The sequence below is a fragment of the Somniosus microcephalus genome, chromosome 2 (genome assembly GCF_052327205.1).
Source record: "Somniosus microcephalus isolate GS21.2 chromosome 2, FLI_Smic_1.0, whole genome shotgun sequence".
In the NCBI taxonomy this organism is placed as follows: domain Eukaryota; kingdom Metazoa; phylum Chordata; class Chondrichthyes; order Squaliformes; family Somniosidae; genus Somniosus; species Somniosus microcephalus.
In genome coordinates this window covers 61,680,571-61,706,284 of record NC_140988.1, presented here as the reverse complement: position 1 = coordinate 61,706,284, position 25,714 = coordinate 61,680,571, and the positions used below count along the sequence as shown (strand labels likewise).

Sequence of the window (25,714 nt, the reverse complement as noted above, 5' to 3'; positions counted from 1 at the left end):
ACACTGGTTAGGCCTCAGCTGGAGTATTGTGTTCAGTTCTGGGCACCACACTTTAGGAACAATGTCAGTGTCTTAGAGAGGGTGCAGAAGAGGTTTACTAGAATGGTACCCGGGATGAGGGACTGCAGTTATGTGGAGAGACTGGAGAAGCTGGAGTTGTTCTCCTTCAAGCAGAGGAGGTTAAGGGGAGATTTGATAGAGGTGTTCAAAATCAAGAATAGCTTTGATAGAGTAACTAAGGAAAAAACTATTTCCAGTGGCAGAAGGGTCGATAACCAGAGGACTCGGATTTAAGGTGATTGGCTAAAGAACCAGAGGCGAGATGAAGAAACATTTTTTGCACAGTGAGTTGTTGTGAATCTGGAATGCACTGCCTGAAAGGATGGTGGAAGCAGATTCAATAGTGACATTCAAAACAGAATTGGATAAATACCTGAAGGGGGAAAAAAAATACAGGGCTATGGGAAAAGAACTGGGGAGTGGGACTAATTGGATAGCTCTACCAAAGAGCCAGTTCAGGCACGATGGGCCACTGTGGCTCCTTCTGTATCATTTTATGATTCTATTTCTTTTTAAAACGGTAAAATTCATGGAAAATTTTAAGAACTGAAAAAGAAGAACTTTTAAAGGTAAATAGGAAAGGCAAGCACAGACTGTTCCCACGTGGTTGATATTCATGTGAAAGTTATCATTGGAACATTATGTTTCTTTGTTTCACTGTCTATTGTTGCTCATTAAATGAGATTTCCTCACTGGTGTGGTACAATATATACTTCAGTTCGCTAATATGTTCACCATCGACAAAAAACGCTATTGAAAACTGAGAAAATTGTGACCAAGTGATCATTACTTCAACATATTTCCATAGTGATAACTTACTTTTAATTTAAAAATGAGTAGCACTTTTAAGCAATATATCATTCAATTATTTTTGAGGGAGTCTATGCCACATAGTTACAGCTCTATAACAGAAATAAATCTGTTATCTCAATTGAGATTTGCTAATGTTATGCTTAAATAGAAAGGAAAGTGAACAGTTTTTGTTCAAAGTACTTCCTTTTTATAATGGGTGAGAAATTGCAGTTGCAGTGAATGGTGAGACATAACGGTATCCTCTGTAATGGTGATGAGTGTGAAAGGAATGGCTTGGGCATTGTAGAGATGCTTTATGGTGTTGGTGTGGGGTGGTGTAAACCTGGCGCATCATGTGGCAGCCAGGGTGTACAGCGTCAAGTGAAGTAAATCTGTCCATGGTGAGGCCATCCCTGGCCTCCCGGGCAGCAATGTGGTCGGGTGCTGATGCCCTCTGTCCTGTGCAACATCAGTTGATTGTAGAGAAAGTGAGTGTTGTTGGGGCTGATTGTGGTGGGACTCTGAGGACCAAGGTGAGAGAGTATAAAGGGCACCCATGCTGATGGAATAGATGGCAGGTGAAGTAAAGATGACAGAAGTGACCTGTCAACGGTGAGAGAGGTAATGAGGTCAGACTGGATGGAGACTTGTGTAAAGACTTGCAGCATGGTAAATCTGTTGTGGAAATGCAGTGAGGAAGAGCTTGTGGCTGAGGGAACATATCTCAATCAGCTGGGAGCTTTTACCTGACATTTGAAGCTGTCAACTCATCAGCTGATTCAATGGCCACTGACCTCTCACCTTAGCTTCACAGACGTGGCCTAGCAACAGCGTGAAACCCGTGGGTGAGCTGTCAAATTCAAAAGGTCAGTTTAAAACCATTGTTAAGTGGCTGTAAACAAGCCACTAATCACTTAAATTGACTCCCCCGCTGCTGCGGGTCGGGTCTGCTCAGTGCTCACAGACCCGACATTTGGTAAAGGTGCGTGTTGGCGGGTTCACAGCGGATTCCTGACCTGCTGGGGGAAAAAAACACTTTCCCACCGATCGCGCCTGCTGACCCCCCGAAATATCTCAGCCAAGATATACGTTTCTTTGGCGTCTGAGTGATCACATCAGTTATATTGCTGGCACAGGGTGTCTTACCCTGATCGGTTGTTCTAACAATGGGATGTGCCGGCTTGTGTCCTGCAAGAGCTCCATATGAAATGGAGCTGCCCTGGAGTTGCCCAGCACTGGGAAACCATGCTGAGACTGTTGTTTTCTGTGAAGGCATGGAACAGCAATAAAATTGACAATATTACTAAAGCATCTAAAGAAATTGATATTTTCATCTATAAAAATGGAACTTTTGAACAACTACTCGACTTTCCTTCCTTCTGTTTTACATTTGCAGTCCAAGCTAAGTAACCTGCATACTTGTTAGTGCCTTGGGATGTTTTTCTATGTTAAGGGTTTATATAAATGCAAGTTGTTGTTACATTATGTATTCCATTTTAAAGAATTAAATTGTGCTCCCCTTTAATTTTCATTGCTCTAATGAAAATCACTGTTCTGTAGACTACCTTTTCATAACTGAAGAATTTAGTCCTGGAGTCATTACTCTAGTTTTAATCAAAATTGTCAGAGAATGTTCCAAGTACAGGCTAGGTACATTCCAACAAGAGAGAAGGGTAAGGGAATCAAAGCAAGGGCTCCTTGGATGACGAGGGAGATAGCGAAGATGATGAAACAAAAAAAAGAGGGTGTATGATGCATGTCAGGTGAATTCTTCAAGGGAGAACCAGACCAAATACAATAAGTTGAGAGGGGATGTGAAGATGAAAATAAGATTGGCAAAGAGAGAATATGAGAGTAGAATGGCGGTTAACATAAAAGGGAACCCAAAAATCTTCTACCGGCATGTAAACAGTAAGCCGGTAGTAAGAGGCGGGGTGGGGCCTAGTAGAGACAAAGAAGGTGATATATGCTTAGAGGTGCAGGGCAAAGCTAGAATACTCGATGAGTACTTTGTATCGGTGTTTACTCAGGAGGTGGATGCTGACAAAATATCGGTAGAAGTGGAAAAGGTAGAAACAATGGAAGGGGTGAAGATTGATAAACAGGATGCACTAGAAAGGCTGGGTATGCTTAGAGAGGACAAGAATCTTTTCTAGATGCGGGTGAGGTACCTGAGGATTGGAAAGTGGCAAATGTGACACCATTGTTCAAGAAAGGGTGCAAGGACAATCCTAGCACTACAGGCCGGTCAGTTTAGCATCAGTGGTGGGTAAAGTTTTAGAATCAAGGGAAAAATTAACGGGCATTTGGAGAGGTTTAAGCTAATCAAGGAGAGCCAACATGGGTTTGTAAAAGGAAGATCGTGTTTGGCTAATCTAATTGAATTTTTTGATGAAGTAACAGAGATGACTGATAAAGGGAATGCAATGGATGTTGTCTACATGGATTTTCAGAAGGCGTTTGACAAAGTACCACATAGAAGGCTGGTTAACAAAATTGAGGGTCATGGAATAGGTGGGTCAGTGGCAGCTTGGATAAGGAATTCATTTAAGGACAGAAAACAGCGAGTTGTGGTAAATGGCTGTTTTTCAGACTGGAGGATCGTAGACAGTGGTGTGCTCCAAGGGTTAGTGCTGGGGCCACTGCTTTTTTTGATATATAAAAATGACCTGGATATTGGAATACAGAGTAGAATTTCTAAATTTGCCGATGACACCAAACTTGGGGGTGTGGCAAACAGTGAGGATGCTATCAGTTGACTGCAACAGGACATAGAAAGGCTAGCAGAATGGGCAGACAAGTGGCAGATGGAATTTAATACAGAGAAGTGTGAGGTGATGCATTTTGGCAGAAGGAACAGGGAGAGGCAAGATACACTTAATGGCACAGTTTTAAAGAGTGTGCAGGGACAGAGGGACCTGGGAGCTAATGTGCATAGGTCCCTGAAGGTGGCAGGACATATTGAGAGAGTGGTTAACAAAGCATATGGGATCTTGGGCTTCATAAATAGAGGTATTGAGTACAAAAGTGGAGAAGTTATGCTGAACCTTTATAAAGCGCTGGTTAGGCCACAACTGGAGTAATGTAACCAGTTCTGGTCACCACACTTTAGGAAGGATGTGAAGGCCCTTGAAAGGGTGCAGAGGAGATTTACCAGAATGGTTCTGGGGATGGGGGATCTTGGCTACAAGGACAGGTTGGAGAAGCTGGATTTGTTTTCATTAGAGCAAAGGAGGTTGAGGGATGATTTGATAGAGGGGTACATGATTTTGACGGGTTTGGATAGGCTAGACGGGGAAAGGCTGTTCCCAATAGTACAAGGACTAGGGGACACAGATTTAAGGTTTTGGGCAAGAGATACAGGGGGGATGTGAGGAAAAACGTTTTACACAGCGAGTGGTGAGGACCTGGAATTCGTTGCCGACTGAAGTGGTGGAAGCGGAGACACTCAATGTTTTCAAGGGGAGACGGGATAGGCACTTGAGGGAAATAAACTTGCAGGACTACGGGGATAGAGCGGGGGAATGGGACTGACTGGATTGCTCTACAGAGAGCCGCCACGACTCGATGGGCTGAATGGCCGCCTCCTGTGCCATTATGGCTCTATGACTCTAATTGATATGTGCACTTGGAATATACCACATTCCTTTGCCAACGTTGTTGCCTCATTATTGAAAATAGTTATTTGAGGTATTATACTGTGACAGACATTGTAGTATCATGGCGTGGTCATATGATATTTTTATTGACTAAAATTCTAAGGGTTTAATTTGTTTGTGTTGAAACCTCCTGCTTGTGAATGTAGGAGAAATCTGTGATATAAAGAAAGACCTTGAGAGAGCTAAATGTGTACAAATATTCAGAGGACCGAGTTAACACACAATAAAAGCTTTATCTCCTGTTTGTCTTCAAACTCAAAATCTAAACAATGTGTACATTAATGCAGATTGGTACCAGACAGGGATTTTTATTTCTGGCAGCAGGGATGTTGATTTGGAGGAGAGTGCTTATCTTTGTTACTGGACAAGATACTTCATTTGTGTTGTAACATACTGTATGTAAAATTAGTTTATGATTTTAGTGGGGAGAGCTCATTATTAATTCTGTAATCTAACTTAATAAAATGTAAGTGCAGTGCAGGTGTATGTCTCAGATTATTCAGCTCTGTTTGAGATATTTTGGAATTCTTTAAAATTATAAACGTCATAAACAAGTAATTTTGAAATTGGAAAGCCCGAGTAGTTAATTGCCCTTGTCTATGGGCTACTGTAGTACCATTTCTATTACATTAGTTTTACTAGATTATGTGATGCAAGCCATCTTTTTTTTTTCATTCATTGATGGGATGTGGGCGTCGCTGGGTAGGCCTGCATTTAGTGCCCATCCCTAATTGCCCTTGAGAAGATGGCGGTGAGCCGCCTTCTTGAACCGCTGCAGTCCATATGGTGTAGGTACACCCACAATGCTGTTAGGAAGGGAGTTCCAGGATTTTGGCCCAGCGACAGTGAAGGAACAGCGATACAGGTCCAAGCCAGGATGGTGTGTGGCTTGGAGGGGAACTTGTAGGTGGTAATGTTCCCATGCGTCTGCTGCCCTTGTCCTTTTAAGTGGTAGAGGTCGCGGGTTTGGAAGGTGCTGTTGAAGGAGCTTTGGCGAGTTGCTGCAGTGCATCTTGTAGATGGTACACACTGCAGCCACAGTGCACTGGTGGTGGAGGGAGTGAATGTTGAAGGTGGTGGATGGAGTGCCAATCAAGCGGGCTGCTTTATCCTGAATGGTGTCGAGCTTTTTGAGTGTTGTGGGAGCTGCGCTCATCCAGGCAAGTGGAGAGTATTCCATCACACTCCTGACTTGTGCCTTGTAGATGGTGGAAAGGCTTTGGGGAGTCAGGAGGTGAGACACTCGCCACAGAATTCCCAGCCTCTGGCCTGCTCTTGTAGCCACAGTATTTATATGGCTGGTCCAGTTCAGTTTCTGATCAATGGTAACCCCCAGGATGTTGATAGTGGGGGATTCAGCGATGGTAATGACATTGAATGTCAAGGGGAGATGGTTAGAGTCTCGCTTGTTGGAGATGATCATTGCCTGGCACTTGTGTGGTGCGAATGTTACTTGCCACTTGTCAGCCCAAGTCTGAATGTTGTCCAGGTCTTGCTGCATATGGACACGGACTGCGTCAGTATCTGACGAGTCTCGAATGGTGCTGAACAGTATGCAATCATCAGCGAACATCCCCACTTCTGACCTTATGATGGAGGGAAGGTCATTGATGAGACAGCTGAAGATGGTTGGGCCTAGGACACTGCCCTGAGGAACTCCTGCAGTGATGTCATGTGATTGAGATGAATGACCTCCAACAATCACAGCCAACTTCCTTTGTGCTAGGTATGATTCCAACCAATAGAGAGTTTTCCCCTTGATTCCCATTGACTTCAGTTTTGCTAGGGCTCCTTGATGCCACACTCGATCAAATGCTGCCTTGATGTCAAAGGCAGTCACTCTCACCTCACCTCTTGAGTTCAGCTCTTTTGTCCATGTTTGGACCAAGGCTGTAATGAGGTCAGGAGCTGAGTGGCCCTGGCGGAACCCAAACTGGGCGTCAGTTAGCAGGTTATTGCTGAGTAAGTGCCGCTTGATAGCACTGTCGACGACACCTTCCATCACTTTGCTGATGATTGAGAGTAGACTGATGGGACGGTAATTGGCCGGGTTGGATTTGTCCTGCTTTTTGTAGACATGACATACTTGGGCAATTTTCCACATTGCCGGGTAGATGCCAGTGTTGTAGCTGCACTGGAACAGCTTGGCTAGGGGCGCAGCTAGTTCTGGAGCACAAGTCTTCAGTACTATTGCCGGAATGTTGTCAGGGCCCATAGCCTTTGCAGTAGCCAGTGTCTTCAGCCGTTTCTTGACATCACGTGGAGTGAATTGAATGGGCTGAAGACTGGCATCTGTGATGCTGGGGACCTCGGGAGGAGGCCGAGATGGATCATCCACTCGGCACTTCTTGCTGAAGATAGTTGCAAATGCTTCAGCCTTGTCTTTTGCACTCACGTGCTGGGCTCCACCATCATTGAGGATCGGGATATTTTTGGAGCCTCCTCCTCCTGTTAACTGTTTAATTGTCCACCACCACTCACGACTGGATGTGGCAGGACTGCAGAGCTTTGATTTGATCCGATGGTTGTGAGATCGCTTAGCTCTGTCTATCGCATGTTGCTTCCGTTGTTTGGCATGCAAGTAGTCCTGTGTTGGAGCCTCACCAGATTGACACCTCATTTTTCGGTATGCCTGGTGCTGTTCCCGGCATGCTCTCCTGCACACTTCGTTAAACCAGGGTTGATCTCCCGGCTTGATGGTAATGGTAGAGTGAGGGATATGCCGGGCCATGAGGTTACAGACTGTGGTTGAATACAATTCTGCTGCTGCTGATGGCCCACAGCGCCTCATGGATGCCCAGTTTTGAGTTGCCAGATCTGTTCGAAATCTGTCCCATTTAGCACGGTGGTAGTGCCACACAACACGGTGGAGGGTATCCTTAACATGAAGACAGGACTTCATCTCCACAAGGACTGTGCGGTGGTCACTTCCACCAATGCTGTCATGGACAGATGCATCTGCAACAGGCAGATTGGCGAGGACGAGATCAAGTAGGTTTTTCCCTCTTGTTGGTTCCCTCACCACCTGTCGCAGACCCAGTCTGGCAGCTATGTCCTTTAGGACTCGGCCAGCTCGGTCAGTTGTGGTGCTACCGAGCCACTCTTGGTGATGGACATTGAAGTCCCCCACCCAGAGGACATTTTGTGCCCTTGCTACTCTCAGTGCTTCTTCCAATTGGTGTTCAACATGAAGGAGTGTTGATTCATCAGCTGAGGGAGGGCAGTAATCAGCAGGAGGTTTCCTTGCCCATGTTTGACTTGATGCCATGCGACCTCATGGGGTCCTGAGTCAATGTTGAGGACTCCCAGGGCTACTCCCTCCCGACTGTATACCACGGTGCCACCAACTCTGGTGGGTCTGTCCTGCCGGTGGGACAGGACATACCCAGGGATGGTGATGGTGGTGTCTGGGACATTGGTTGTAAAGTATGATTCGGTAATTATGACTATGTCAGGCTGTTGCTTGACTAGTCTGTGGGACAGCTCTCCCAATTTTGGCACAAGCCCCCAGATGTTGGTAAGGAGGACTTTGCAGGGTCGACAGGGCTGGGTTTGCCGTTGCCGTTGTCATTGTCGTTTCCGATGCCGATGCCGAGGTCGATCTGTCTGGTTTTATTCTTCTTGTTTTTCGTAGCGGTTGTTTACAACTGAGTGGCTTGCTAGGCCATTTCAGAGGGCATTAAGAGTCAACCACATTGCTGTGGGTCTGGAGTCACATGTAGGCCAGACCAGGTAAGGACGGCAGATTTCCTTCCCTAAAGGACATTAGTGAACCAGATGGGTTTTTGCAACAATCGACAATGGTATCATGCTCGCCATTACTAAGACTTAACATTTAATTCCAGTATTAAATTGAATTGAATTTAAATTCCACCAGCTGCTGTGGTGGGATTTGAACCCATATCCTCAGAGCATTTGACTGAGCCTCTGGCTTACTAGTCTAGTGACATAACCACTACGCCACTGCCTCCCACTTATTTGCAATGTATTAACTTCAGTGATTAAAGTGGGTGAGTCTGACTAAAATTACAATGAAGATACTCACAGAATCTACAGTGCAGATAGAGGCCATTTCGGCCCATCGAGCCTGCACCGACACATATCCCACCCTATCCCCGTAACCCCACGTATTTAATCCCCTAACACTAAGGGTCAATTTATCATAGCCAAATCAACCTAACCTGCACATCTTTGGACTGTGGGAGGAAACCGGAGCACCCGGAGGAAACCCACGCAGACACGGGGAGATACTGATTTTTAATTTAGTTTTTATTTACTGAAACTGAGACTTACCCCTTTTTCAGTTATTTTCTTCTCTGGTTTCCTGTAGTGCACACCAGCCGCAGGCAAGTTTTTGAATGATCTGTTCCAAGGCCTTAGTGTGAAACAGCTGCTGGGGAGTCACAGGTTCAGATGAAGAAGACCCTTTGAACCATTTCATTTCATCCTTCCAGAATACTAGTCCTTCTGTCTCCCCATGGCGCTGGTCTTTAAATAAGTCCAGTGCCCTGGCATTAAACTCTGTTGCTGCTTGCTTGTTATAACTGTTGATCACCCTCCGTGTAAAGAAATTCCTCCTGACTTTTGTCCTGAACTTGCCCATCGCACACATGAGCCTGTGCCCACTTGCCTTGCAGCTCTGGCATATCTGAAAGTATTCTTCTTTCTCTCTCTGTTAAGTATCTTTTGTTGGTCTATGAAGTCCCCTATGAGAAATCTCGTTTCAAAGCTGAAAAGTCAGCGTTAATTCATTCCTTCCTCCTAACATAGGGGATGAGTTTCACTGCTCTTCTCTGTTTTGCCATAAGGACACACAAGAGATACCTAGAGATGATCTTCCTTTTTCACCCAGCAAGGAGCAGTGAGCCTGCTCTAAATGTTTGCCTAGAGCAAGAGCACGAACACGCCTGAAGAGTTCCAATAAATTACAGTGGTGACCCTTAGACAGAGTTTTGAAGAAGTACTTACCATTATGATGTTATTCCATCACCCATCACCCCTCTGCTCACTGATCTACATTGGCTCCCAGTTAATCAATGCCTCAATTTTAAAATTCTCATCCTTGATTTCAAATTCCTTCATGGCATCGCCCCTCCCTATCTCTAACCTCCTCCAGGCCTACAACCCTCCGAGATATCTGCGCACTACCAATTCTGGCCTCTTCCGCATCCCTGATTTTAATCACTCCAGCATTGGCGGTCATGCCTTCAGCTGCCGCGATCAAAAGTTCTGGAATTCCCTCCCTAAACCTCACTGCCTCTCTACCTTTCTTTCCTTCTTTAAGACGCTCCTTAAAACCTACATCTTTGACCAAGCTTTTGGTCATCTGCCCATATTTCTCCTTATGTGACTCGGTGTCAAATTTTGTTTGATAACACACCTGTGAAGCGCCTTGGGATGTTTTGCTACATTAAAGATGCTATATAAATGCAAGTTGTTATTTGAGAATGTGTTCTGTCAGTTTTTCTACTGATGTCTATTAGCCACGTGCACTATGGTGGGTCATTGATATTCTATCCTCTGCCTATTGTTAATTTTGGAATTACATCATGAAATCTCTGACTATTCTTAGTTGGGGGGCATAAATTGCTTCCAATGTTTCTTTTAGTATCCTGTTTCCTTAGTTCTGTATTGTGGTCAAAGTATGAGGGCATGATTTCCCCATGGAACTTGAGGGTGGAGGCAGCATAAAGCTCTTGATTGGAAAGAAAGTAGCTGAAGTGATCTTTATAAAAGAAATAAGTCAGATGCAATCATTTCTTTTGTTTTCAATAGACAATGGGTGTTGGAAAGGTGTTAGATAGTAAGAGTTTGATTCAGTTCTGATTTTAAATTAGATTTTATTCAGAGACTGGCCAGATGTACCACAATGATCTTTTTCCTGTCTTATTCTGAGGAATCTCATTGACTGTTTGCTAGTGTCACATGTGACCTGAATTTCAATTTATTTTCTCTTCTCGTTTGCAACAGCAATGACCTTGAGGGGCTGGAGTTATGGTTCCTCCCCTGACGACCCCCCACCCCCAAGGTTTCCTGAGGGTGGAAGGAGGCACAACACTACCTTTCCACAGCCCAGCCCCTCAGGATTGCTCCATAGTAGAGGAATTGCACAAAATAGTATCACTACCTTACTTTGTAAATTTGAATACTGCTTTTTCTCCTGAGAGGTATAGTTAATGTGACCCTCCTGATATGTTTTTATATGGAAGATATAAATGCCCTTCCTGGTGGCTTAGAAATTACTTTGGCAGAAAGTTTGGGGCAGTTCAGCTGACATCGGAGTTGGAGGAAGTGTGTGACATGGTGTGACCTTAATGGAAGAGAAAAAAGGGAACAAGGAAAGGATTTCATAGTTTAAAAAAATGTGTTGCTTAATAAAGCTAATTTTGTTTCATTCGAAACTGTCTGAATATACCATCACTAATCAGAAATGAAACTGTTGAAAAATAAGAATTTGTATCGTCCTCTCAATTCTGTTATGGATTGGTTCTAAACTTTGAGTGGTTGCAGTGCTTGAACTTTGTGGCCCTGGGCAATATATCGCCAATAAAATGTTGAGACTGATTTATTTTTTGTATGTAAGCTATGGAGGAAAAATATTTTCATGGAATCATAGAACAATACATCACAGAAGGAGACCATTCAGCCCATCGTGCCAGTGTCGGCTCTTTGGGATTAATTGGATAGCTCTTTCAATCACCTGCCCTTTCCCCACAGCCCTGCAAATTTTTCCTCTTCAGATATTTATCCAGTCCCCTTTTGAAAGTTATTATTGAATCTGCTTTCAGGCAGTGCATTCCAGATCATCATAACTTGCTGCGTAAAAAAAAACTTCTAATCTCGCCTCTGGTTCTTATGCCAATTACCTTAGATCTGTGTTGACTGGTTACCGACCCATCTGCCACTGGAAAAGGTTTCTCCTTATTTACTCTGTTAGAACCCCTCATGATTTTGAACACCTCTATTAAATCTCCCCATAACATTCTCTGTGCTAAGGCGAACAATTCCAGATTCTCTAGTTTCTCCACGTAACTGAAGTGCCGCCTCCCTGATACTATTCTAGTAAATCTCCTCTGCACCCTCTCCAAGGCTTTGACATCCTTCCTAAAGTGTTGTGCCCAGAATTGGACACAGTACTCCAGCTGGAGCCTAACCAGTGAATTATAAAGGTTTAGCATAACTTGTATTCTATGCTATAATAAAAATAGAAAATGCTGGAAATACTCAGCAGCTCAGGCAGCATCTGTGGAGAGAGAAACGGAGTTAACGTTTCAGGTCGATGACCTTTCGTCAGAACTGGAAAAAGTTAAGAGATCTAACAGATTTTAAGCAAGTGCAGGGACAGGGAAAGTGGCAGGGAGGAAAGAACAAAAGGGAAGGTCTGTGATAGGGAGGAAGGCAGGAGTGATTAAATAACATTGTACAGGAAACTTTGTTATATCCGGCACCGACGGAACCGAGCTGTTGCCGATCTATCAAAACTGCCGGACATACAAAGTTAATGTTGAAGCATACGGAGGTTTTCATCTCCGTATCTGACAACAAACACTGTTGCTTAACAACAGCTTGTAAACAGTCGGCCCGTACCTTGGAAGCGTCTCTGTAGCTTAGCAACAGCTTCAGAGAGACTTTCCAGAGCCCGACTGTTGAAAACAAAGCCATGAGAAGAAAAACAACCTAACAAAACGGCTCCTGATTTCTGCCGGTTGATCGAGGTTTCCGGACATACAACCTCCAGATAAACCAAAGTTTCCTGTACAAAGCAAAGGAGATGGTAATGGGACAAGTAAAGAAACAAAAGATGGGTCTGGAAGAGCTATAAATAGGTATAGCAGAATCATCAACAGCTGCAATCTGAAAAGATAGGGGCAGAGGTTATGGTCTGAAATTGTTGATGTTGAGTCCAGAAGGCTGTAAATTGCCTATTAGAAAGATGAGGTGCTGTTCCTCGAGCTTATATAAGAGGCCAAGGACAGAGAGGTCAGAGTGGGGATGCAGCGGATAATTAAAGTGACAGACGACCAGAAGCTCAGGGCCACGCTTATGGACTGAACGAAGTTGTTCCGCAAAGCAGTCGCTCAATCTGTGTTTGGTCTCCCCAATGTAGAGGAGACATAGAAACATAGAAGATAGGAGCAGGAGTAGGCCATTCGGCCCCTCGAGCCTGCTCCGCCATTCAATGAGATCATGGCTGATCATCCAAATTCTGTACCCTGTCCCTGCCTTCTCCCCATATCCCTTGATCCCTTTAGCCTTAAGAAATATATCCAACTCCTTCTTGAATATATTTCATGAACTGGCCTCCACTGCCCTCTGTGGCAGAGAATTCCACAGGTTCACCACTCTCTGGGTGAAGAAATTCCTCCTCATTTCAGTCCTAAATGGCTTATCCCTTATCCTTAGACTGTGAACCCTGGTTCTGGACTCCCCGGCCATTGGAAACATCCTTCCTGCATCTAGTCTCTCCAGGCCTGACAGAATTTTATAGGTTTCGATGAGATCCCCTCTCAATCTTCTAAACTCCAGTGAGTATAAGCCCAATCGACACAATCTCTCCTCATACGTCAATCCTGCCATCCCAGGTATCAGCCTGGTGAATCTTCGCTGCACTCCTTCCATGGCAAGAACGTCCTTCCTCAGATAAGGACCACATCATGAACAGCAAATACAGTATACTAAATTGCAAGAAGTACAAGTAAATTGCTGATTCACTTGGAAGGAGTGTTTGGGGCCCTGGATGGTGGGAAGGGAGGAGGTAAAAGAGCAGGTGTTGTATCTTCTGCGCTTGCACAGGAAGGGGTGCTGGGGGTGATTGAAGAGTGGACCAGGGTGTCGCGGAGGGAGCGGTCCCTTCGGAATGCTGAAAGGGGAGGGGAGGGGAAGATGCGTTTGGTGGTGGGATCACGCTGCAGATGACGGAAATGGCAGAGGATGAACCATTGAATGTGGAGGCTGGTGGGGTGGAAGATGAGTGCAAGGGGAACCCTATCATGGTTCTGGGAGGAAGGGGAAGGGGTGAGAGCAGAAGTGCGGGAAATGGAAAGGGTACGGTCGAGGGCCATGTCCACCACAATAGAGGGGAATCCTTGGTTGTGGAAAAAGGAAGACATATTGGAAGCACCAGTATGGAAGGTGGAATCGTCCGAATTGCTGCAACGGAGGCCGAGAAACTGGGAGAATGGAATAGAGTCCTTACAGGAAGCGGGGTGGGAGTCAGTGGGCTTATAGTGGATGCTTGTCGATAGCCTATCCCCATAAATGGAGACAGAGAAGTCGAGGAAAGGAAGGGAAGAGCCGGAGATGGACCATGTGAAGATGAGGGAAGGGTGGAAATTGGAAGCAAAATGAATAAAATGTTCCAGTTCACGGCGAGAGCAGGAAACGGCACTGAAACAGTCATTAATTTACCGGAAAAAGAGGGAGGGGACCTGAGTCAGACTGAAACAAAGAATGTTCCACATATTCCAGCATAGCTGGGACCAATGCAGGTACCCATAGCAACACCTTTTATTTGGAGGAACCTTCCCGTGCAAGCACAGGGGATGCAACACCCGCCCTTTTACCTCCTCCTTTCCCACCGTCCAGGGCCCCAAACACTCCTTCCAGGTGAAACAGCAATTTACTTGTTGTACTTGCAATATAGTATACTGTATTCGCTGCTCCTGATGCGGTCTCCTCTACATTGGGAAGACCAAACACAGATTGGGTGACCGCTTTGCGGAACACCTCCGTTCAGTCTGCAAGCATGACCCCAAGCTCCTGGTCGCCTGTCACTTTAATTCTCCGCTCCACTCCCACTCTGACCTCTCTGTCCTCGGCCTCTTACATTATAGAATCATAGAATGGTTACAGCATATAAGGAGACCATTCGGCCCATCAAGCCCGTGCCCGCTCTCTGCAAGAGCACTTCAGCTAGCCCCAGTCCCCCACACTTTCCCCGTAGCCCTGCAACTTTTTTTTCCTTCCGGTACTTATCCAATTCCCTTTTGAAAGCCATGATTGAATCAGCCTCCACCACCCTTTCAGGCAGTGCATTCCAGATCCTAACCACTTGCTGCGTAAAAAAGTTTTTCCTCATGTCGCCTTTGGTTCTTCTACCAATCACCTTAAATCTGTGTCCTCTGGTTCCTGACCCTTCCACCAATGGGAACAGTTTCTATCTACTCTGTCTAGACCCCTCATGACTTTGAACACCTCTATCAAATCTCCTCTCAACCTTCTCTGCTCCAAGGAGAACAAGCCCAGCTTCTCCAGTCTATCCACATAACCGAAGTCCCCCATCCCTGGAACCATTCTCGTAAATCTTTTCTGCACCCTCTCTAAGGCCTTCACATCCTTCCTGAAGTGTGGTGCCCAGAATTGGACACAATACTCCAGTTGAGGCCGAACCAGTGTTTTATAAAGGTTCTTCATAACTTCCTTGCTTTTGTACTCTGCCTCTGTTTATAAAGCCCAGGATCTCGTATGCGTTTTAAAATTTTTTAACCGCTTTCTCAACCTGCCCTGCCACCTTCAGCGATTTGTGCACATATACCCCCAGGTCTCTCTGTTCATGCACCCCCTTTAGAATTGTACCCTTTAGTTTATATTGGGGCAGTAATTCGGGTCGATGGCTTGCCGCGCGTGCAAGCCCCTGATATGCACTTACCCGACGCGCTGACATTTCACCTCCAGGGATGCCTGGAATTCCATTTTGAAACAGAAGAATCCCGGGCAGCGTTTGACGTCACGCCGCCCAGGAGTGCAGCCAGCGCGAAGCCTGGAGCGCGCTGTGCAAGTGAGACACGCCCCTTGAGGTTTCAGTTTAATAGGACACGCCCCCAATGTTTCTCACAAGCTGCTAAGCATTTTTACATGCAAAGCAGCATTTTAAATAGGTTTTTGGTATTTTTATGAAGCTTTTGGTAACTTTTATAAACTTTTAAAAACGTTTACATTATTTTGAAGAATCTGAAGTAGTTTTAAACAGAATTAAAGCAATTTAAAGACTTTTAAAAGCCCTAAAATAATTTTTTTAATTCCATTTATTTATTTAGCAATGTCATCGTCATACGTGTCTTCACACTGTTCCCTTTGGGGAACTGTATGAAGTGGTGGAAGGATTTATGGCCGTGATTAACACTCATTCCGTGACCGTAACCATCTTTGAACCAGCCATTAGGGTGGTTAGTCCTATGGTGGGAGGGTTTTACGGGCTCCCACAAGCTATAAAAGGAGGGGGGGGCCACCCACACCCACGGACGCAAATATCCCACTGGATGTCAACCCAGAATTTAGAGCTGGAGCTCCGACTCCACTTGCCGGGACTGTCTGGAGCAGGGTTCGAAACCCTACCCCGTCTGGCCCAGCGGCGGGGATCCTACCGCTACTTGCGTCCGCAGGTGTGGGTGGCCCCCCCCCCCTCAGATGGGTTGTGGGAGCCCGTAAAACCCTCACGCCATAGGACTAACCACCCTAATGGCTGGTATGAAGATGGTTATGGTCACGGAAGGAGTGTTAACGTGGCCAGAAATCCTTCCACCACTTCATACAGTTCCCGAAAGGGAACAGTGTGAGGATACGTACGACGATGACCTGTTGCGCAATGCACCTCCTTGGACCCTCAGTCGCAGATGCGAGGGGGCAAATCGTGCAATTGTTAAATTTTTCATTTTATTGACATGTAAAATGTTGGCCCAGTAATTCCCTTCCAAACGCGCGAGTACGGTCGGGGTACTTACGCGTCTGTCCGGAGGAAATGCCGGTTTTCAGCATGCACAGCGCATGCGGGGAAAACCGGCATTTCCTGTCCTCTGAACAAAGGGGTTCAGAGGCAGAACGCGTGCGACTGTACAGGCAGCGCGTGCGCAGTAAAATTCGCCGCTTTCATTCATGCTTTCAGTGAGGTCAAGTCCTTACAACTTACACATGAAAAAAGCATGAGTACAGTTGCTCCAGAGGCTGCGGTTGTTTGGGAAAGGGATTAAAGTTATTTTAAGAAATGCTGAGGTAAGTTTTAAAGTTTATTTTTGTTTTTTAAAACGGGTTTTCAGTACTGTAGGTAGAAGAAGCAATTGTGGCTATGTGAATTGAATTTGCTGTGTTTATTAAATGTGAAAATGACTCCAACATTTTTAAGAAAGAAACTTTTCATCAGTAATATATTCTTTTAAGTAATTATGTATGTATGTCTGTATATATTCCTTTGCGTGTATGAATATATTCCTTTACTTATGTGTATGAATGTATGTATTTAATTATGACTTTCAGAGAAAGTAACTTATTGGAAAATCATAATTAAAAACATACATTCATACACATAAGTAAAGGAATATAAAACATACATACATACACGATAAAATATAGCTTCCTCCGCAGCCTTGGAGCAACTTTACACATGCTTTTTTCAAGTGTAACTTGTAAGGACTTACCCTCACTGAATCCATGAATGAAATCGACGAAGTTCACTGCGCACGCGCTGCCTGTGCAGTCGCACGCGCTGTGCCTCTGAACCCCTTCGTTCAGAGGACCGGAAATGCCGGCGTTCTCCGCATGCACGGTGTTTCCTGAACGCCGGCATTTCATCCAGCCAGATGCGTGAGTACCCAGACCGTACTCACGCATTTGGACCCGAATTACTGGGCCATTGCCTCTCCTTGTTCTTCCTACCAAAATGTATCACTTTGCACTTTTCTGCATTATATTTCATCTGCCATGTGTCCACCCATTCCACCAGCCTGTCTGTGTCTTCTTGACGGCTATCACTATCCTCCTCACTGTTGAGCATACTTATCTGCAGATTTTGAAATTGTACCCTGTACACCCAAGTCTAAGTCATTAATATATATCAAGAAGCTCAACTTAAACTTGAGGAACAGCACCTCATCTTTCGATTAGACACTTTACAGCCTTCCGAACTCGATATCGAGTTCAACAATTTCAGATCATAACCTCGGCCCCTATTTTTTTCAGATGGCAACTGTTGATGCTTCTGCTATACCTAGTTATAGCTCTTCTAGACCCATCTTTTCTTTCTTTACTTGTCCAATTACCATCTCCTTTTGCTTTGTACAATTAGAACTTTTGTCATTTAATCACTCCTGCTTATCACAGACATTCCCTTTCGTTCCTTCATCCTTTCCCCCCTTTCCCTTTTTTTTATTTGTTTATGGGATGTGGGAATCGCTGGCAAGGCCAGCATTTATTGCCCATCCCTAATTGCCCTTGAGAAGGTGGTGGTGAGCCGCCTTCTTGAACCGCTGCAGTCCGTGTGGTGAAGGTACTCCCACAGTGCTGTTAAGTAGGGAGTTCCAGGTTTTTGATCCAGCGAAGATGAAGGATCAGAGATATACTTCTAAGTCAGGATGGTGTGTGACTTGGAGGGGAACTTGAAGGTGATTGTGTTCCCATGCGCCTGCTGCCCTTGTCCTTTTAGGTGGTAGAGGTCGTGGGTTTGGAAGGTGCTGCCGAAGAAGCCTTGGCGAGTTGCTGCAGTGCATCTTGTAGATGGTACACACTGCAGCCACGGTGCGCCGGTGGTGGAGGGAGTGAATGTTTAAGGTGGTGGATGGAGTGCCAATCAAGCGGGCTGCTTTATCCTGAATGGTGTCGAGCTTTTTGAGTAGTGTTGGAGCTGCACTTATCCAGGCAGGTGGAGAGTATTCCATCACACTCCTGACTTGTGCCTTGTAGATGGTGCAAAGGCTTTGGGGAGTCAGGAGGTGAGACACTCGCTGCAGAATACCTAGCCTCTGACCTGCTCTTGTTGCCACAGTATTTATGTGGCTGGTCCAGTTAAGTTTCTGGTAAATGGTGACCCCCAGGATGTTGATGGTGGGGGATTCGGTGATGGTAATGCTGTTGAATGTCAAGGGGAGGTGGTTAGACTCTCGCTTGTTGGAGATAGTCATTGCCTGGCACTTGTGTGGCGTGAATGTTACCTGTCACTTATCAGCCGAAGCCTGAACATCGTCCAGGTCTTGTTGCATGTGGGCATGGACTGCTTCATTATCTGAGGAGTTGTGAATGGCACTGAACACTGTGCAGTCATCAGCGAACATCCCCATTTCTGACCTTATGTTGGAGGGAAGGTCATTGATGAAGCAGTTGAAGATGGTTGGGCCCAGGACACTGCCCTGAGGAACTCCTGCAGTGATGTCCTGGGGCTGTGATGATTGACCTTCAACCACCACAACCATCTTCCTTTGTGCTAGGTATGACTCCAGCCAGTGGAGTGTTTTCTCCCCGATTCCCATTGCCTCTGTACTTGCTTAAAACCTGTTATATCTCTAACTTTTTCCAGGTCTGTTGAAAGGTCATCGACCTGAAACGATAACTCTCTTTCTTTCTCCACAGATGCTGCCTGACCTGCTGAGTATTTCCAGCATTTTCTGTTTTTATTTCAGATTTCCAGCATCCGCAGTATTTTGCTTTTGTGCTCTATGCTGCTATTTATAAAGCCCAGGATCCCGTATGCTTTTTTAAAAGCCTTCTCAATTTGTCCTGCCACCTTGAAAGATTTGTGTACGTACTCCCCCAGGTCTCTCTCTTCCTGTACTCCCTTTAAAATTGTACCATTTAGTTTATATTGCCTCTCCTACCAAAATTTTGGTTAGGAAAACTGATCATTTTTGGGGGGTGGAAAAATAAACTTTTGACCAATTAATTTTTAAGGGCATTCCATGTTCATCATTTATAATATTTACGATTGTATGAACTGTAATTTTGAAATACTCCCTCCAGGTAAATTTCTAAGGGTTTTCTTTAGAATTTTGGATGCATTGTTTTTTCTGTGATAATGCCACTAAAATTATTGATGAATTTTCATGCCAAAGGTTATGTTGTTCAGGTTATTTTTTTGTACATAACTATTTCTGCTCCATGTATGGGCAAAACAGAAATTATTGAATGTTTATAATGAAATTCTGTTTTTCCTTCATTTTTATACGCTGCAGAAAGTCCTGTCCTATGCATCATTCGTTCCCCAAGCAGTCATGTTGCCGTCACTCTAGATTACATAAACTAACCAATTACAGTAGATACAAGGACATCACAGAAAATCACAGAAATCACAGAAACCCCACAGTGCAGATAGAGGCCATTTCGGCCCATCGAGCCTGCACCGACACATATTCCACCCGATCCCCGTAACCCCACATATTTAATCCCCCTAACACTAAGGGTCAATTTATCATAGCCAATCATCCTAACCTGCACATCTTTGGACTGTGGGAGGAAACCGGAGCACCCGGAGAAAACCCATGCAAACACGGGGATAATGTGCAAACTCCACACAGACAGTCACCTGAGGCCGGATTCGAACCCGGGTCCCTGGCGCTGTGAGGCAACAGTGCTAACCACTATGCCACCGTGCTGCCGCTTTGAGTAGTACTCGTATCCTGCATGATGTAATTATGAAATTTGTGCCATGTTACTATAACCTTTGGTGAAATTGCCTGATTTATGTACTCTATTTTGTAGCTCTTCCAATTTCAAAATAAGCCTGTTATGCTTGTTATTAATATGAGCCCTTTTGATAGGATTTTTACCCAACAGAGAGATCTGACTGAATGAAGATTCATGACTTCACTGGTTGTGTTATTTGGATGGGTCCAATTGTTGGATAAATGTTATCAATAGGTTTTCTGCCTACAATTCTCTACTTCGAGTCATAGAGTTATACAGCACAGAAAGAGGCCCTTCGGCTATCGAGCCCTGTCTAATCTAATCCCATTTTCCAGCACTTGGTCCATAGCCTTGTATGCTATGAGGTTTCAAATGCTCATCTAAATGCTTTTTGAGTGTTGTGAGGGTTCCTGCCTCTACCACCCTTTCAGGCAGTGAGTTCCAGATTCCAATCACCCTCTGGATGAAAAAGTTTTTCCTCAAATCCCCTCTAAACCTCCTGCCCCTTACCTTGAAACTATGCCCCCTGGTTATTGACCCCTCTACTAAGGGGAAAAGTTCCCTTCTATCTACCCTATCTATGCCCCTCATAATTTTGTACACCTCAATCAGGTCCCCCCTCAGCCTTCTCTGCTCTAAGGAAAACAACCTCAGCCTGGCCAGTCTCTCTTCATAGCTGAAGCGCTCCAGCCCAGGTAACACCCTGGTGAATCTCCTCTGCACCCTCTCCAATGCAATCACATCCTTCCTATAGTGTGGCGACCAAAACTGCACACAGTATTCCAGCTGTGGCCTAACTAGCGTTTTGTACAGCTCCATCATAACCTCCCTGCTCTTATTTCTATGCCTCGGCTAATGAAGGCAAGTATCCCATATGCCTTTTTAACCACCTTATCTACCTGTCCTGCTGCCTTCAGGGATCTATGTACATGCACACCAAGGTCCCGCTGATCCTCTGCCCTTCCTAGGGTCCTACCATTCATTGTGTATTCCCTTGCCTTGTTAGTACTCCCAAAATGCATCACCTCACACTTTTCAGGGTTAAATTCCATTTGCCACTGTTCTGCCCATTGACCAACCCGTCTATATCGTCCTGTAGCCTGAGGCTTCCCTCCTCACTATTTACCACTGCACCAATTTTCGTGTCATCTGCGAACTTACTGATCATGCCTCCTATATTCATATCTAAATCATTAATGTACACTACAAACAGCAAGGGACCCAGCACCAATCCTTGCGGTACACCACTGGACACAGGCTTCCAGTCACAAAAACAACCTTCGACCATCACCCTCTGCCTCCTGCCACTAAGCCAATTTTGGATCCAATGTGCCAAATTGCCCTGGATCCCATGGGCTCTTACCTTCTTGACCAGTCTCCCATGTGGGACGTTGTCAAAAGCCTTACTGAAGTCCATGTAGACTACATCAACTGAACTACCCTCATCCACGCACCTAGTCACCCCCTTGAAAAATTCAATCAAATTGGTTAGACATGATCTCCCCCTGACAAAGCTATGCTGACTATCCTTGATTAATCCTTGCTGCTCCAAGTGGAGACTAATTCTCTCCCTCAGAATTTTTTCCAATAATTTCCCCACCACTGATGTCAGGCTCACTGGCCTGTAATTCCCTACTACCCTTCTTGAATAATGGTACAGGAAACTTTCGTTTAAACGGAGGTTAAATCTCCGGAATGCTCTATCCACCGGCAAAATTCAGGAGTCGGTTCAGATAACTTTTTTTTACTTTTCGTTGCGTTTTTTCTCCATTCCTGGCTCTGCAAGCGTCTAGCTGAAGCTGTTGCTTAGCTACAGAGACGCTTGCAAGCTGCGCTGACTGTTTTGAAGCTATTGCTAAGCAACAGGGTTTGTTGCTAGATACGGAGCTCAGAAGCTCCGTATGTTTTAACATTAGCGCTGGTTTCTCCGGCAGTGTTGATCAACCGGCACCAGCTCGGTCCCGTCAGTGCCGGATACCAGAAAGTTTCCTCTACTACTTTAGCTGTCCTCCAGTCCTCTGGCATCTCCCATGTGTCCAGAGAGGTTCTGAAAATGCGTGTCAGAGCCCCTGCAATCTCCTCCCTTGCCTCACACAGCAGCCTAGGATACATCTCGTCTGGGCCTGGGGATTTATCCACTTTTAACCCTGCTAAAACCGCTAGTACCTCCTCCCTCCCTCAATACTAATTTGTTCAAGTATATCACAATCCCCCCTGCCTGATTTATATGCCTACATCGTCCTTCTCCATAGTGAATACAGATGCAAAATATTCATTTAAAACCTCACCCACATCTTCCGGCTCTACACACACATTGCCAATTTGGTCTCTAATGGGCCCTACTCTTTTCCTGGTTATCCTCTTGCCCTTAATATACTTATAAAACACCTTGGGATTTTCCTTTATTTTGCCCGCTAGTGTTTTTTCATGCCCCCTCTTCGCTCTCCTAATTTATTTTTTTAAGTTCTCCCCTGCACTTTCTATACTCCTCTAGGGCTTTCACAGTTTTTAGTCCTTTGTATCTGCAAAAAGCCTCCCTTTTTTTGCTAACCCATTCTTGTATATCCTTTGACATCCAGGGTTCCCTGGGCTTGTTGGTCCCACCCTTGACCTTTATGGGAACATGTTGGCGTTGTACTCTATTTCCTTTCTGAAAGACTCCTACTGCTCTGATGTGGATTTTCCTACAAGTAGCTGATCCCATGTACGTGTGTGGAGAAATAACGCTAGAAATAGAAGCCCTGTGTTTACAGACGTGAACTACAAAAATACTTGTTAATTTTTTCAGTTGAAGGTCAACTATAAATATTATAATCTTCATATCTTGTCTGGGATGAATGATCAGGCCAGCCTCTTGATGTCCATAGTGGAGCCTTTCATTAAAGGAGAATGAAAGTCTCGAAACAGTCATTTCTGTTTAAAGTACTCGCCCATTTTAAGTAATAACCTCATAAAATAAATCTTTGTAAAAACATCAACATTGTTACCCACGTGACAAGGGAATTCACACTCCATATTCATTTTGGGGCTGTGATGCACCCCAGTTTGAGCAGTAATTATTGCCTATTTAAATTTGTCAGGACTAGTGGAACTTTTTGGCTTTGCTGATGGTTTTTTTTTAATGCTTTTGGATTTGCCTATTTGAATTTCCAGGGCTGATAGTTTTGAATGATCTGTGTTTTCTGCTGCTTCCTCATTGTTGGAGTTAGGATTAGTCATGCCAAGTTCAAACAATTGAAGCCAGCAGTATACAAGAAGAAAATTGGAAATCCAGAGAAAGAAACAGGAGGGTGAGTGAGTTGGCCAGTGCTCTTGGTTCTGGACTTAGCCTTTCACATTGCAGTGAACAAAGCAGGATTGCAAGATAAATCTCTGCTTCCCAGTGAGTGAGTTGAATCCTGATCCCAGTCTGTTCTTTTGCACTCAACTTTTGCATGCTCATGTGCATCTTACTCATTCTCAGCACTTATATTATGAAATCATCAACATCTGTCTCTCACCACCCACCTAACTGAGGAAAGTTAAGGGCTGGTGTTAAGTCAACATGGAGTCTGCTTGACAGCAGTTTGAACATTAAAAGCTCTAATTTTAAACAAAACACGTTTAAAGTGTTGGTGTGCAGGGAACATGTTGACTGTATGCGAACTACTTGCTGCACCAGCGTGTAACTTCCTCTACTCAGGTAGGCGGGGAGAAGCAGAGCACTGGAACTCGGGTGGGGAGAGAGAGATAGTGAAGTTTATTTTTTACAGGGAAATTTTTTTGTAGAAATATAATTACTGAAAAAGTGAGAAGTTCTACAGCACCGTTTCAACATATAACTGCAGTTGTTGAGGTCTTTCATCCTCTAATGTTGAGGTTTCTGTGCATGCTCTTTGCACTTCAATCTTGCTTCTCCAGTGCTCCGTTCAAATTCGTGCATGGAGATCATCATGCTGGGTCTCTCTGCCTGTTAGGTTATTGTGGCGAGAATGCCCATGTGTTCTGGGGAAGCTCCATAAGCAGCTGAGGCTGTGATTTTTACTCAACCTTGAGAACTGCTTAATCATGGAGAATTTTGCTGTCAGCACATTTTACAGCTGATAGCATGGTTTCACAGGGTCGAATGGCTATGGACAGGCTGTCGGGCTCGAATTAAGCTATGGTTACTGATGTTTCCTACGGAGCTATTCTGAATGTATACTTGGAGGGAGGTCTGATTCAAGGGGTGTCCATACAGGAAAAATAACTGTTTCCACAAAAAATACTTTGAGCAAAGAGTACTTTCCTCCTCATCACCCCATCACTTGATTTTCTTTCACATTTAAAGAAATTCAGTATAGTGGAAAAGCACTCTTGTCAGCTTTCCTATTCATTAAACAAATTGCATTACCTGCTTCTTTGCATACAGTCATATCGGACCACGTGGTTTGAAGGAAAGATGGTATCGTCATTTAAGTAGTATTAATCATGATCCTACAATACAACAGTGACTACACTTCAAAAGTACTCCATTGGCTGTAAAGCGCTTTGGCTGTCCTGAGGTCATGAAAGGCGCTGTATAAATCCAAGTCTTTCTTTTATAATTTTTACTATCTGATCCTGCAGTCTGTTAAAATAGCCAACTGACTATGCCTCTGAAGAACTTCTCTCTACCCTATCACTTCCTTTCAAAATCCTAAAAATTTCAATCAGATCATCCTTTAACCTGTGTATTTCAGGGAATACAAGCCTAGTTTATGTAATCTCTCCTCATATTCTAACCCTTGGAGCCCTGGTAACATTCTGGTGAATCTGCACTGCACTCCTTCCAAGGCCAATATATCCTTTCTAAGGTGCGGTGCCCAGAATTATAAAGATAAATTCTTTTTTGAACATTTCCCACTGTTCATCTGTAGTTTTACCCGATAACAGTTTTGACCAGTTTGCTGCTGTTAGTCTCTGACTCATCCCGTTAAGGTTAGCCTTACCAAAATCTCGAATCTTAGTAACTGTGTTAAGTTTCTCTTTTTTTAAACCCAACATTGAATTTGATTATATTTTGCTCACTGTTCGATAAATGTTCCCTTACTGTTAGATTATTAACCAAGTCTGGCTCATTACTAAATGCAGCATGGCCTGCCCTCTTGTTGGTTCTAGAACATACTGCTCCAGAAAACTATCTTGAATGTACTCAGGAAATCACTACCTTTCTGACTTGAGCTACTCTACCCAGTCTATGTGAAAATTAAAGTCTCCCATTAAAACAACTTGGCTTTTGCTATAAGCCTCTAATCTCTGAACTAATGCATTCTGCCACTTCATTGCTGCTATCCAGAGGCTTGTAGACCAGGGGTTCTCAACTGGGGGTCTTGGCTGCCTGGGGGGAAGTATCAGGGGGTCTGCCAATTGGTTTGTCCCATCAATATACAGGGGAGATCACTGACGTTTATAGTGTATATTGAACCGAGTGCAATAGTTTCAGCGATATAAAGATTGTGCATGCGCAGTCAGTTCAAGTTCTTATTGTTGGACATCAGTTGTTAGGTTAGACATGTCCCATTGTGTGGGCTGAGGTTGCCTTCCTCGTTGCAATGAAGCCACTTCGATACACACTCTATAATTTACATTGCCACTAGTACAAAGGGAGATCTGCTGACTGGGGGAAGAAAACTAAATGGTGTAAATTAATAAAACAGAAGTCGCTGGCAATGCTGTCGGTATTTGGAATGCAGCAAGAGTGTCTAATATTTAGACTTGGATCGTTCCATATAGGTATTGGGAAATAAACACATTCCTTCTATAGTTGCTTTTATGTTGCTTTCTTGCTGGTTCCTGACGTATGGTTCTCTTACAGCTGG

The 25,714-nt window shown here is 44.5% G+C and overlaps 1 protein-coding gene across 9 annotated transcripts in view; it reads left to right on the top strand.

The window, feature by feature from the left end:
- The window catches only part of bltp1 (bridge-like lipid transfer protein family member 1), a 567,108-nt gene that overhangs the window by 3,052 nt on the left and 538,342 nt on the right, over window positions 1–25,714 (top strand). The window lies entirely within an intron of this gene.